Raw genomic sequence first — 10,785 nt, 5'->3', positions numbered from 1 at the left:
GCAATTGTCTCTTTCAGACGCTGACGCATTTCATGCTTTTATCTCAGCCTCATGTTGCCTACAGTACGTAACGTCAAAAGGTGACAATTAGTTGCTCAGCTTTGTTGCTTGGCTGTTTAGCTGCTATGAAGTTTATCTGTATGTAAGAGAACCAGAATAGATCTATAGCAGGTTTTTCGGTCCATGAACAGTCAGAGAAGGACAACTGAGGCCACACTGTCATCTCTGACAGCTGTTAAAAGCTCCAGTGAGTGCTCACTCACTCACACACACACACACACACACATCACCGTCAGAGAATGGCAGAAAGAAGATAAGGGGTCAGATGTTTTTTTATTTAGTATTATTATTATTATGGGGAGTTTCCGTGTGGCCCTATCAGACATGTCATACAGCTGGACAGACACGGACAGAACAGGGAGCACCCCGTCTGTCCTCACAGCAATACGCACAAACATATAAAGCTGCTATAATGCTCGCTGACTGACAATGCCGTGACAGGTTCCCCTCCACACAACCAAGTAAAAGAGGTTGTCCAATAGATGCAAGAGCACATAGCACTACAGACACTGTGTTCTATGCGCTATATTCGAGTTTACATACATGTGTGGCAGTCATGTATTGGTTCATGTACATTAATATAAATGCACATTGCAAAGTATATGTAATAATCATATAAATGTCATAATCATATACATTTCTTTCCATTAGACCAGAATGTAGCTTTGAATAAAGTAGCATATATGTCTGGCCGTCATGTATTGGTTTATGTGCATTGATATAAATGCACATTACAAATGTATATTTAATAATCATAATCATATAAATGTCATAATCATAATCATATACATTTCTTTCCATTAGACTAGGATGTAGCTTTAGATATGCTACATCTGTATCCACACTAATGGAGATGAGAGTGTGTGTTGTGTGTATTGTACAAGTCGATCCAGGCAGCCCCTGCAACAAAGTGTAGCTAGTGGGTGGGTGTGGCAGGTCGGATCATGACCCGCCTCCTGTCCCTCACTGTGGTCCACTTGCAAAACCATTACAGTGATCCTGTGACTTTCACATTATACATTTCACTAATACACAAGGGATGTGCTTTCTTTTGGACGCAGGAGGAGACTACTAATTACAAATATTACTGCAATTAGTCTACTTCAACTCCATTGCACAGGCGACATAAAGGCTATCTATCTATCTACTCAAGACTACTCGTCTGCATAAGCACATCTGCAAACTGTCCAAAAGCATGCATGCCCATCACTCTGTTTGTCTCCGTAAAGGTGCCGTCTTGTTCGTCTTCTGCGCGGGCCATCCTGTGGGCCCACAGAGTGAGAGCTTCTCAGGGGACATTCTGGAGCTTCTCAGGAGAGACGTCCTGGAGCTTCTCAGGAGACATTCTGGAGCTTCTCAGGAGAGATGTCCTTGAGCTTCTCAGGAGCCATCTGGAGCTTCTCAGAAGAAACGTCCTGTAGCTTCTCAAGGGAGACATCCTTCCCTGGGTCAGGCTGAGAGATTTCCTTCCCTGGGTCAGATGGAGAGGCATCCTTCGCTGGGCCAGGCAGAGAGATATCCTTGTCTGGGTCAGGCGTCGGAGAGACATGCTTCCCTAGGTCAGACGGATGGAGATAACTCCTCCTCTTCTGGCTGGGGAGCTGACCTTTGTCCTCTTCATTTCTTTATTTCTTGGAGTTGCCACTGGTTTCCAAGGAGATGTGTCTGTCGTTGGTATCTATTGGTTTATCTCTTCTGCCCACTGGACTCTGTTCCCAAAGGAAGGGGAGCGGAATGAGAAGGAGGGAGTTTGGGTGTAAGAAACAGGAAGAGGGAATAGGAAGTCAGAAGTAGGAAGAGGAAGTGAAGTTGGAGGATGTAGGAAGTAGGAAGGGAACAGGGCCCAGTACTCCACCCTTAGGAGTGGAGATTCACCACCAAACTGTCGTCAAAGACACCATTCATTGTTGTCATCATCATCATCATCTTCGTCCTCGTCCTCCTCAGTTGCCTGCACACAGGGGATTTGGCATTAAAATGCCACCATTACTTTTACAGCTACGTCAACAGAAGCACTGAGCTTAGAATACAAGTTCAGCAAAACCAGACAACAAAGTACTAATCCTAGATTTCTTAAAATCACATAAGCCATTACATACAAAAAATTACTGCTCTGCTTCAAATGTCAAAACTGAGGTTTTCTGAGTATCAAAACTATAATTTTGGAGCAATCATTTGCATTTCATATGCAGGAAATTAAACATGACTTGAAAGCACTGCATTGCACTACATAGTACTGCACTTTACTGCAGACATTTTGCAGAAATGTTGGACATGACAATATTGTTACTTCATTGTACTTCAGAAAAACTCTTTTTGTCCAATAATTACTATTTATTTTGTCCAATAATTACTAGTTATTGTTTTTATAAGGTATGGATTGCACACATTGTGCCACTAGGTGGTGCCATATCCTTTAAAGACTAGAGTCGTCGATAGAGCTCTGTTAAAGAACAGTTATACTGTAGATACAGCTGTATTGAAGACCAGTTGTAGACTGGTCATACTAGGAGTGAACTAAACATAATACATGACAGGACTACATAAAAAGTACTCAGTAAGGCTACAGACAAGATTGAATAATACTACATATTACATTCAACACTATAAGTATAAGTATACTGTTTTGATCCCGTGAGGGAAACTTGGTCTCTGCATTTATCCCAATCCGTGAATTAGTGAAACACACTCAGCACACAGTGAGGTGAAGCACACACTAATCCCGGAGGCCAAGGCCAAGGCTGCCCCAAATATATAATATCTAACAAACACTAACAATAACACAGAAGGCACAAAAAGCATACAGGAGACAGAAAACACAACACTCATTAAGAATACAGACTGCAGAATTGGTACTACTTCAGAATTGGTCACACAAATCTTCAGATGTTGGCCTTATAGCATTCAGTATTGCATGCAAATAGACCACGTCAGGCGTCAGATAAAGATTATGACCCATGAAAAGAAGCCCTAAACAGTCAGATTGCCATATGCAAACTTCTATGCAAAGGTCTCCAGTGAGGCCATATTTTCCAGCACTACTATGCTATTGAACATGAGTATTCTAGTGCTAAACTAAACTCAATACAACAGGTTCAGTAATGAATGCACTTCTTACCATGATGACTGACTGGCAGAACAGCAAGGGAGGACTGAAGCAGAGAGAACGGAGAGGCTTACTTGACATACACACACACACACACACCCCTTAACTCCTCCTACTTACATGCACATACACACACACACAGACACACTCTATGCATCCACACTCTTCCTCCACACTAACACACCCATCCCTTCACCCACACACACTAAAAGTAAAGTGAAACTCAAGAGAGAGTGGAGAAGAAGCGGTTACGTGGCAGTGGGAAAGTGAAAGCAAAAACAGTAATAAAAGTGATCCACACTATTATTTCACAGGGAAATTCCCTCAGAAGTGATCCACACAATTCCTTTACACTTTTTATTCAGTTTTGTATGACTGATTTGTTTTTCTGTGTCCATTGTAAAGCACACTGAATTGAGTTGCACGAAATGCGCTATACAAATGATGAAGTGATCCACATGACGGTCAGTAATAAATAAGTTGGAATGTGAGTGGCAGCTCTCTGTGTGTGTGTGTGTTTGTGTGTGTGTGTGTGTGTATGGTTGTGCTGACCTCATTAACCCTAAACCCTAAACCCCTTCTGCCTTTTGCATGGATCTCTACAATAACCACACTTCATTCTTTCCCAGATCTCGTCATGGTGAAGGTGATGCTAGTAAGTGTGTGTATGTGTGAGTGTGTACAGTATATGTGTGTGTGTGCATTTGTTTGTGAGTTTGCATGTGTGTGTGCATGTGAATCATGTGTGTTTATGTAGAGGGTGGATGCATTGCTAAGACTGTATGACCATAAGCCTACATGAACTTCATATAAATTGGACTCTAGATGGGTTGATGGTTTTGTGTGTGTGTGTGTGTGTAACATTGAACTATGCGGGGGGTGGGACAGGACTGAATTGGGGTGATTACCATGGTTGGCTGTGAGCCATTCTTTACAGCTGGCCAAAATAATTAAGTGATCAACGAACAACGAGGATTGGTGCAGCGACTGCATAAAAAGAAGCACCGTGGATCTGCATGGGACGAAGGACGCACCGATCACACTGATTTGAACGCCTGCCGGCGAGGTCGCGACCCCCTTAACATCCGTCGGCAGAAGGAATTGGAAAGACCCCAAACAACGCTCTCAATCCCACACGTTACAGGAAAGTAGCCCTGCCTTTGCCTGTGTATGCGTGTGTGTTTGTGTTGACTCTACTGGCGTTAAGCGCGTCTCCCCTTTATTTCCCAGTCCGGAACGAGCTCGACCTTCCTCCCGTGACGACGGCCAACCTGAAACTTCTCAACGCACCCGATTTTGCATCGTTAAGTTGAGGGGGCAGAAACACCACTAGAGGAATCCCCGACGGAGGTGTCTGGCCATGCATTTAAAGAGACAGCGCATTGGTGGACGTATCACTCCAGACTGTTTTCAAAGACAGCTCTTCAATCCTGGGGGTTGGGCCACAAGTGGCACTGGACAGTAATATATTGTTTTCCCTTCACCCAGTTCAACTCCCCTTTATTAGTGTATTGTATGTGATTCATTGCAGGGTTTGGTCAAGTAGTGAAGGGCTGCCGCTGGTACAATATTAGCTTGACTGTGTTACCTACTGACAAATGTTCCTTTATCACGTGTGTGCGAGTGTGTGGGGTATCTACATAATTTGTGTGCTGTGCTTGGTGTGTAGTGCTTAATATTGCCACTTGTAGTGTAGGCTCAGTTTGGGGGAAATAGTATCAGTGGCTCCACCCACAACCTGCTTACCCCAAGGTGTTTACGTACAATTGCCACTAGTCGCCAGCAGAGGGAGCCAACCCTTGACGTGTGTCAGTAGCGAGGCTCTAGCGAGATATATATATATATATATATATACACTCTGCAGGTTGGCTACTCTTAGTGTTTTTCCGTAGCGTAGCAGCTTGTGTTAACATTTCCTCTAGGTCACCACGTATATGCTTGCGTGTCTTTTTTTGTTACAAAAGGTTGCTGTGTCTTATTACCATTTTGTGAGTGGTTCTTGTGTATTGTAACTTACCTCTTTAGCCTTCCTTGTTGGTTGCCTTAAGGCTCTGGCATGCTCCTGCGTCACATTTGCGCGTGTCCAAGACGTGCGTCATTTTTGCCGTGGACGTGAAGTATACTCCAATTTCTGCTGTCCTGAATGCGCGTTAAATTGTTAAGGTTAGCGCCTGCGCACTACGGATTAACTGTGATACTCTGCCCCACCAACCGGGGGCGGTACGTCGAGCCTGAAAGTAGGACACAACCACCAAAGAAGCCTGAAACGCCTGAAGAAAAGAAGAACTTGGGATGTGCGAGCACTAAACGAAAGAAGAGCAGATGAAGGAAAAAGCACCACGAGTACGTTCGCCTGTCTGCTGGGAAGTTTGATAAGCTGGCCCATCGCATCGCTCCATTTATCATCCACCAGAACACACACAGCACACCTGTTGGTATAGCTGAGAGACTAGCTTAGCCTACTTGCTTATTAGGCTACTCATGTAGCTAAGTGACTCGGTGCTGCTAGGGCAGCAATATTGGTGCGATACAAAGTAAAGACATTTTTCTGAACACATGCAGCAGTGTCATGGTAAGAGAGTTGTGCGTACAGATGTCCTCAATTAAATTTGTATTGAGTCTTCACACCTGCCTCATACCAAAAAGTATGAACCAAAAACCTGTAAATATGACGTGTCAAAAGTTTTGAAGTAACTATTTGTGTTCATAATGTATGTCTCACTGTGATAATGGGTGTATTTAGAGCGAGCGGTAGCCTAGGTTATTCCTTCAATTATTATTATGATAACATTATCCGGTGTTGACAGGCGAGTTTCGAGATTGAGTTCAGCATTGTTCAGGAGTAGGCTAGGTAATAATGATTGCACCTGGGAGAGGTAGGCTACATTCCCTTTATTATTATAATCACTATTGATAACGCATTATATAAGGAACAGGCGAGAATGCATCTCGATCAGCAAGTGTTACATGGGTTTCGCCTGAGCGTTGTAGATAGATACCTTTAATTGGCTCTGGGTTTTGCGATTTGATTTCAGCATACGCTCATTTTTAAAAGATGCATTTAATCCGAAGTCATGTCAGCTCTCCATGCATGGAGTAAAGGCTGTCACTGTCTATGATTAGTTTTATTTTATTGTTTACCATCTCATTCAGTGCTATATGATCCAGGGCTCATGACCAAATCAAGCCAATATAATAGCCAGTAGCCACAATGAGCCCATGCAGCCACCCTGTTTCGACAATCAAAGGTAACGCACAGAACGGCCAGCAGACAGATAATTACGTCCCCAACTCATCTAAAATGTGGTGTCTTGAAATACTTTGGGTTCTACACCATAGATGGTAAAGTGACCGTTAAATATAATGTTAAAGAATGTATCTGTGGATTGTGGCTTTACATCGGTCGAAGTTGACTCCATGTCGTGGTGTCTCACGTAACTCAAAGCCAGGCAAGCTGAGGACAGGCGCTCTGTTCCATCGTCGTTATGGTAACCAAACAAGTCTTCTTCTGTCTAGGTTTGTTTCTACGTTTAAGTGTTGTTCTTCTATGTGGTCCACCTACTGGAGGGGAGTGTTTACAGCAGTTCCGTTTCACACATGCGCAGTCTACGCGTCACTTTGACGCGCGGTCTTAAATTTCGGTCGACTCAAAGACGCAACGCATGCTGTAAAAATGACGCAAATCTCGTCACGCGCTCACCAGTGCCGCGTGCGCGGGACGCAGACGCGGGACCATACTTTAGGCTTTAGGCAACCCCTAGTAGCGCCCATATACTCAGGGAGAGCCCCTGGCTAAAACGCACACACCCCTTTTCGGTTGGTTCCCTCTGTACGGAGCCTAACCCCATTATAGCCTGAGATCTCCCTCCTCTAGAGGGTGCCAGAATATGGTATTTACATATACTAGGCTATTGATTTGTTTTGTAGTTTCAGTTCTTTCATACTGGTCCTATACTGTAAACAGGCTGTGAACTTACATGGGCTATTGATTTATTCTGTGGCCCTTCATTTCTTTCATACTGGTCTTATACTGCAATTGGGTCGTGAACTTCACATAGGCTATTTATTGAACTGTGTTTTAAAACTTGATTGTTAATAAACTATATATTTTTATACTACGTCGTTGTATTGTTGTGTGTTTCGAGGGGAGAACCGCCGGTAATCTGTTACCGTTACATTTATCCATTAATTTCATGTTTTGACATCTTTTGTGTGTTTCAGGCGGCTCTACAGCATTCCATAACGTGCGATACCATCCTCATGGGTATAGTCTATACAAACACAAACTGCCCATACTGAGTACGGATCCAGAATGGCTGCCATATTGTTACGCTGTCATTTTTGGGATCTTAAACGGAATCTCATTTTAATTTCATCTTGAAGTCACACGTGCTCTAAAACTCAGACATGAGACATCCAATAGTGTGTAATGTCCAGAAAAGCTGAGGCTGTTGCTCTGACTAAATTTGAGTGCTTCGTCCTCGACGGCAGGGATGGGCAAAAACACATCAAAATGTATTTTAAAATAAATAAACGATCAAATAACCAAAATATAGCAGCTACACTATGTATCAAAATAAAATACTGTTTTTGTATTTTCAAAAAAGTATTTAAAATGAGCATGGTATCATATCACTTCGCAAACCTTCCATATCTGGCTATTTAATCTATTCCTTCATCAGTACACTGACTCTGTTGATTAAGTGGACGGTGTTTGAGAGCACCAGCTTTTCTCTGCCTATAAGGCAGGCCATAAATCTGCAAACAGTCAACAGATCAGCTATGCTGATAGCCTAAATGCTGTATCAGCGATGTACTCAAAAAGTCACTGAACTTGTCAAGTGGTACAACTAACCACCGAACCTATTGAGAATGTGGGCTTAAAGCAACCCAATGCCGTTTTATTAACTTAAAATAACGACTTCAAACTCACACTGAAAAATAATATGGAGAATGAAGTCTGGCATTATCAATGCATGCCCAGAATGCATGATATCACTTTAGTTGATACATGGGGCAACCGGTTCCATGTGTTCTGATTGGATGATCACATTAATTTGACTACTGATGATTAAAGTTCTCAAATTGTTTTGTTTTTTTATTAAGTTGTTTAATATCAAAGGAACGTACCAGAACAACAATACTCAGGAACATTGCTCAGAGAGGTGCCTTGAGTATCATCAGCTTTGGAGGACACATACATCACAGTTGAAGTTGTTCCAAGGTTCTACCAAAAACAGGCAAACTTATAAGTGTGGTTGAGCAAGTAACCATGTTGTTGAATGAGTGGGTTGAGGGAGTGTATTGTGTGTGTGTGTTTGTGTGAGCAACCTACATGTTACTAATCTTGCACTGGATCATCTTCCTGAATCTTAATATTCAGTCTGGGCAAATTACCAAATCAGCACCAGTTAGAGGCTATGTTCATTGTTTTGCACCTTTATGTCATCACATCACTAAAAGTATTTATCAATTTTTTTATTTTATCAAAAATATTTGGCAGCATTTAACTACAAAAAAAAAACGCACCTAGTATTTTGATACAAAATACGCAGCCATTTTTTTCAACCCAATAAAATACAAAATATTATTTTGTATTTGAAATACGTATTCTAAATACATCCACGTATCATAAATACTGTCCATCCCTGCTCAACAGGTTTCTTTTGCTTTTACACTTTAACTTGGGCTGCCCCTGTCCACCTAAAAACTAGGTGGACAGCTAACTAAAACTAAAAATACAATGCAGAGTATAATCGAGGGAGGGCAAAATACTCCCGTTACTAAAAATGTGACATTTAGTAGCTCAGCTTAGTTTCTGAGCTGTTTAGCTGCTATGATGTGTATCTGTAAAAGAGCCAGAACAGATCTTAAACAGGTTTTCTGGTCTGTGAATAGAACAAATCTTAAACAGGTTTTCTGGTCTGTGAATAGAACAGATCTTAAACAGGTTTTCTGGTCTGTGAATAGAACAGATCTTAAACAGGTTTTCTGGTCTGTGAATAGAATAGATGTTAAACAGGTTTTCTGGTCTGTGAATAGAACAGATCTTAAACAGGTTTTCTGGTCTGTGAATAGAACAGATCTTAAACAGGTTTTCTGGTCTGTGAATAGAACAGATCTTAAACAGGTTTTCTGGTCTGTGAATAGAATAGATGTTAAACAGGTTTTCTGGTCTGTGAATAGAACAGATCTTAAACAGGTTTTCTGGTCTCTGAACAGTCAGCCACATTGTCATCTCTGATCAGCTGTGCAGCTTGTAAAATCTCCAGTAAGCGCTCGCACACACACACACACACACACACACACACACACACACAGAGAAAAGACAAGGGATCAGAATTTTTTTTTAATTATAATTATGGGGAACATTTTTGTGTGGCCCATCGAAACACTGCCATACAGCTGGACAGACATGAACAGAACAGGGAGCACCCCGCCTGTCCTCACAGCAATACGCACGAAGATATAAAGCTGCTATAATGCTCGCTGACTGGCAATGCCGTGACAGGTTCCCCTCCACACAACTAAGTAAAAGAGGTTGTCCAATAGATGCAAGAGCACATTGCACTACAGATACGTATTGCTTTGTGTGCTTCAGTATATTCAAGTTTACATACATCAAATCTGCTATATTCGAGTTTACAAACATGCGTGGCAGTCATGTAGCTTTAGAAATGCTATATCCGTATTCACGCTAATGGAGTTTAGAGTGTGTGTTATATACAATATATGTGTGTGTAAGTCGGTCCAGGTGCCCCCCGCAACAAAGTGTAGCTAGTGGGTGGGTGTGACAGGTCGGATCATGACACGCCTCCAGTCCCTCACTGTGGTGTGGTCAACTCGCAAAACCATAACAGTGATTCTGTGACTATTACATCATACATTTCAGTAATACACAAAGGCTGTGCTTTTCGTCGGACCCAGTCTACTCAAGTCTGCTAGTCTGCATACGCACATCTGCAAACATTACGAAACCATGCATGTTTGTGTTTGTACACATCTCTGTCTTTGGCTCCGTTAGGGTGCCGCCATGTTAATCCTCTCCATGGGTCATCCTGTGGGCCCACAGGGGGAGAGAAGCGCCTGGAACTTCTCAGAAGAAAAGTCTTTGAGTGTGCCGTCCTTTTCTGGGTCGGGCACTGAGACATCCTTTTCTAGGTCGGGCACTAAGACGTCCTTGAGAGTGCCTGAGACGTCCTTTTCTGGGTCTGGCACTAAGACGTCATTTTCTGGGTCAGGCACTGAGACGTCCTTTTCTGGGTCAGGCACTGTGACGTCCTTTTCTGGGTCAGGCACTGAGGCGTCCTTTTCTGGGTCAGTCCTTGAGAGTGCCTGAGACGTCCTTGAAAGTGCCTGAGACGTCTTTTTCTAGGACTTCCTTCTTTGGGTCAGGCACTGAAACGTCCTTGAGAGTGCCCGAGACGTCCTTGAAAGTGCCTGAGACGTCCTTGAAAATGCCTGAGACGTCTTTTTCTGGGTCAGACTCTAAGACAACCTTTTCTGGGTCAGGCACTGAGACTTCCTTCTTTGGGTCAGGCACTGAAACGTCCTTGAGAGTGCCCGAGACGTCCTTGAAAGTGCCTGAGACGTCCTTGAAAATGCCTGAGACGTCTTTT

General features: G+C 42.8%; 1 long non-coding RNA gene across 1 annotated transcript; it reads right to left on the bottom strand.

Moving 5' to 3' along the window:
* Window positions 1-314: 314 nt before the first annotated feature.
* On the bottom strand, window positions 315-3,358 carry LOC121723771. Its single transcript, XR_006035030.1, has 2 exons — window positions 3,179-3,358; window positions 315-2,011 (listed from the first exon to the last, which is right to left on the bottom strand). It is a non-coding gene; the product is annotated as an uncharacterized LOC121723771 (long non-coding RNA).
* Window positions 3,359-10,785: the final 7,427 nt, after the last annotated feature.

This window comes from Alosa sapidissima, chromosome 11 (assembly GCF_018492685.1).
Source record: "Alosa sapidissima isolate fAloSap1 chromosome 11, fAloSap1.pri, whole genome shotgun sequence".
NCBI lineage: Eukaryota > Metazoa > Chordata > Actinopteri > Clupeiformes > Clupeidae > Alosa > Alosa sapidissima.
This window is presented reverse-complemented; position numbering and strand designations above follow the sequence as displayed.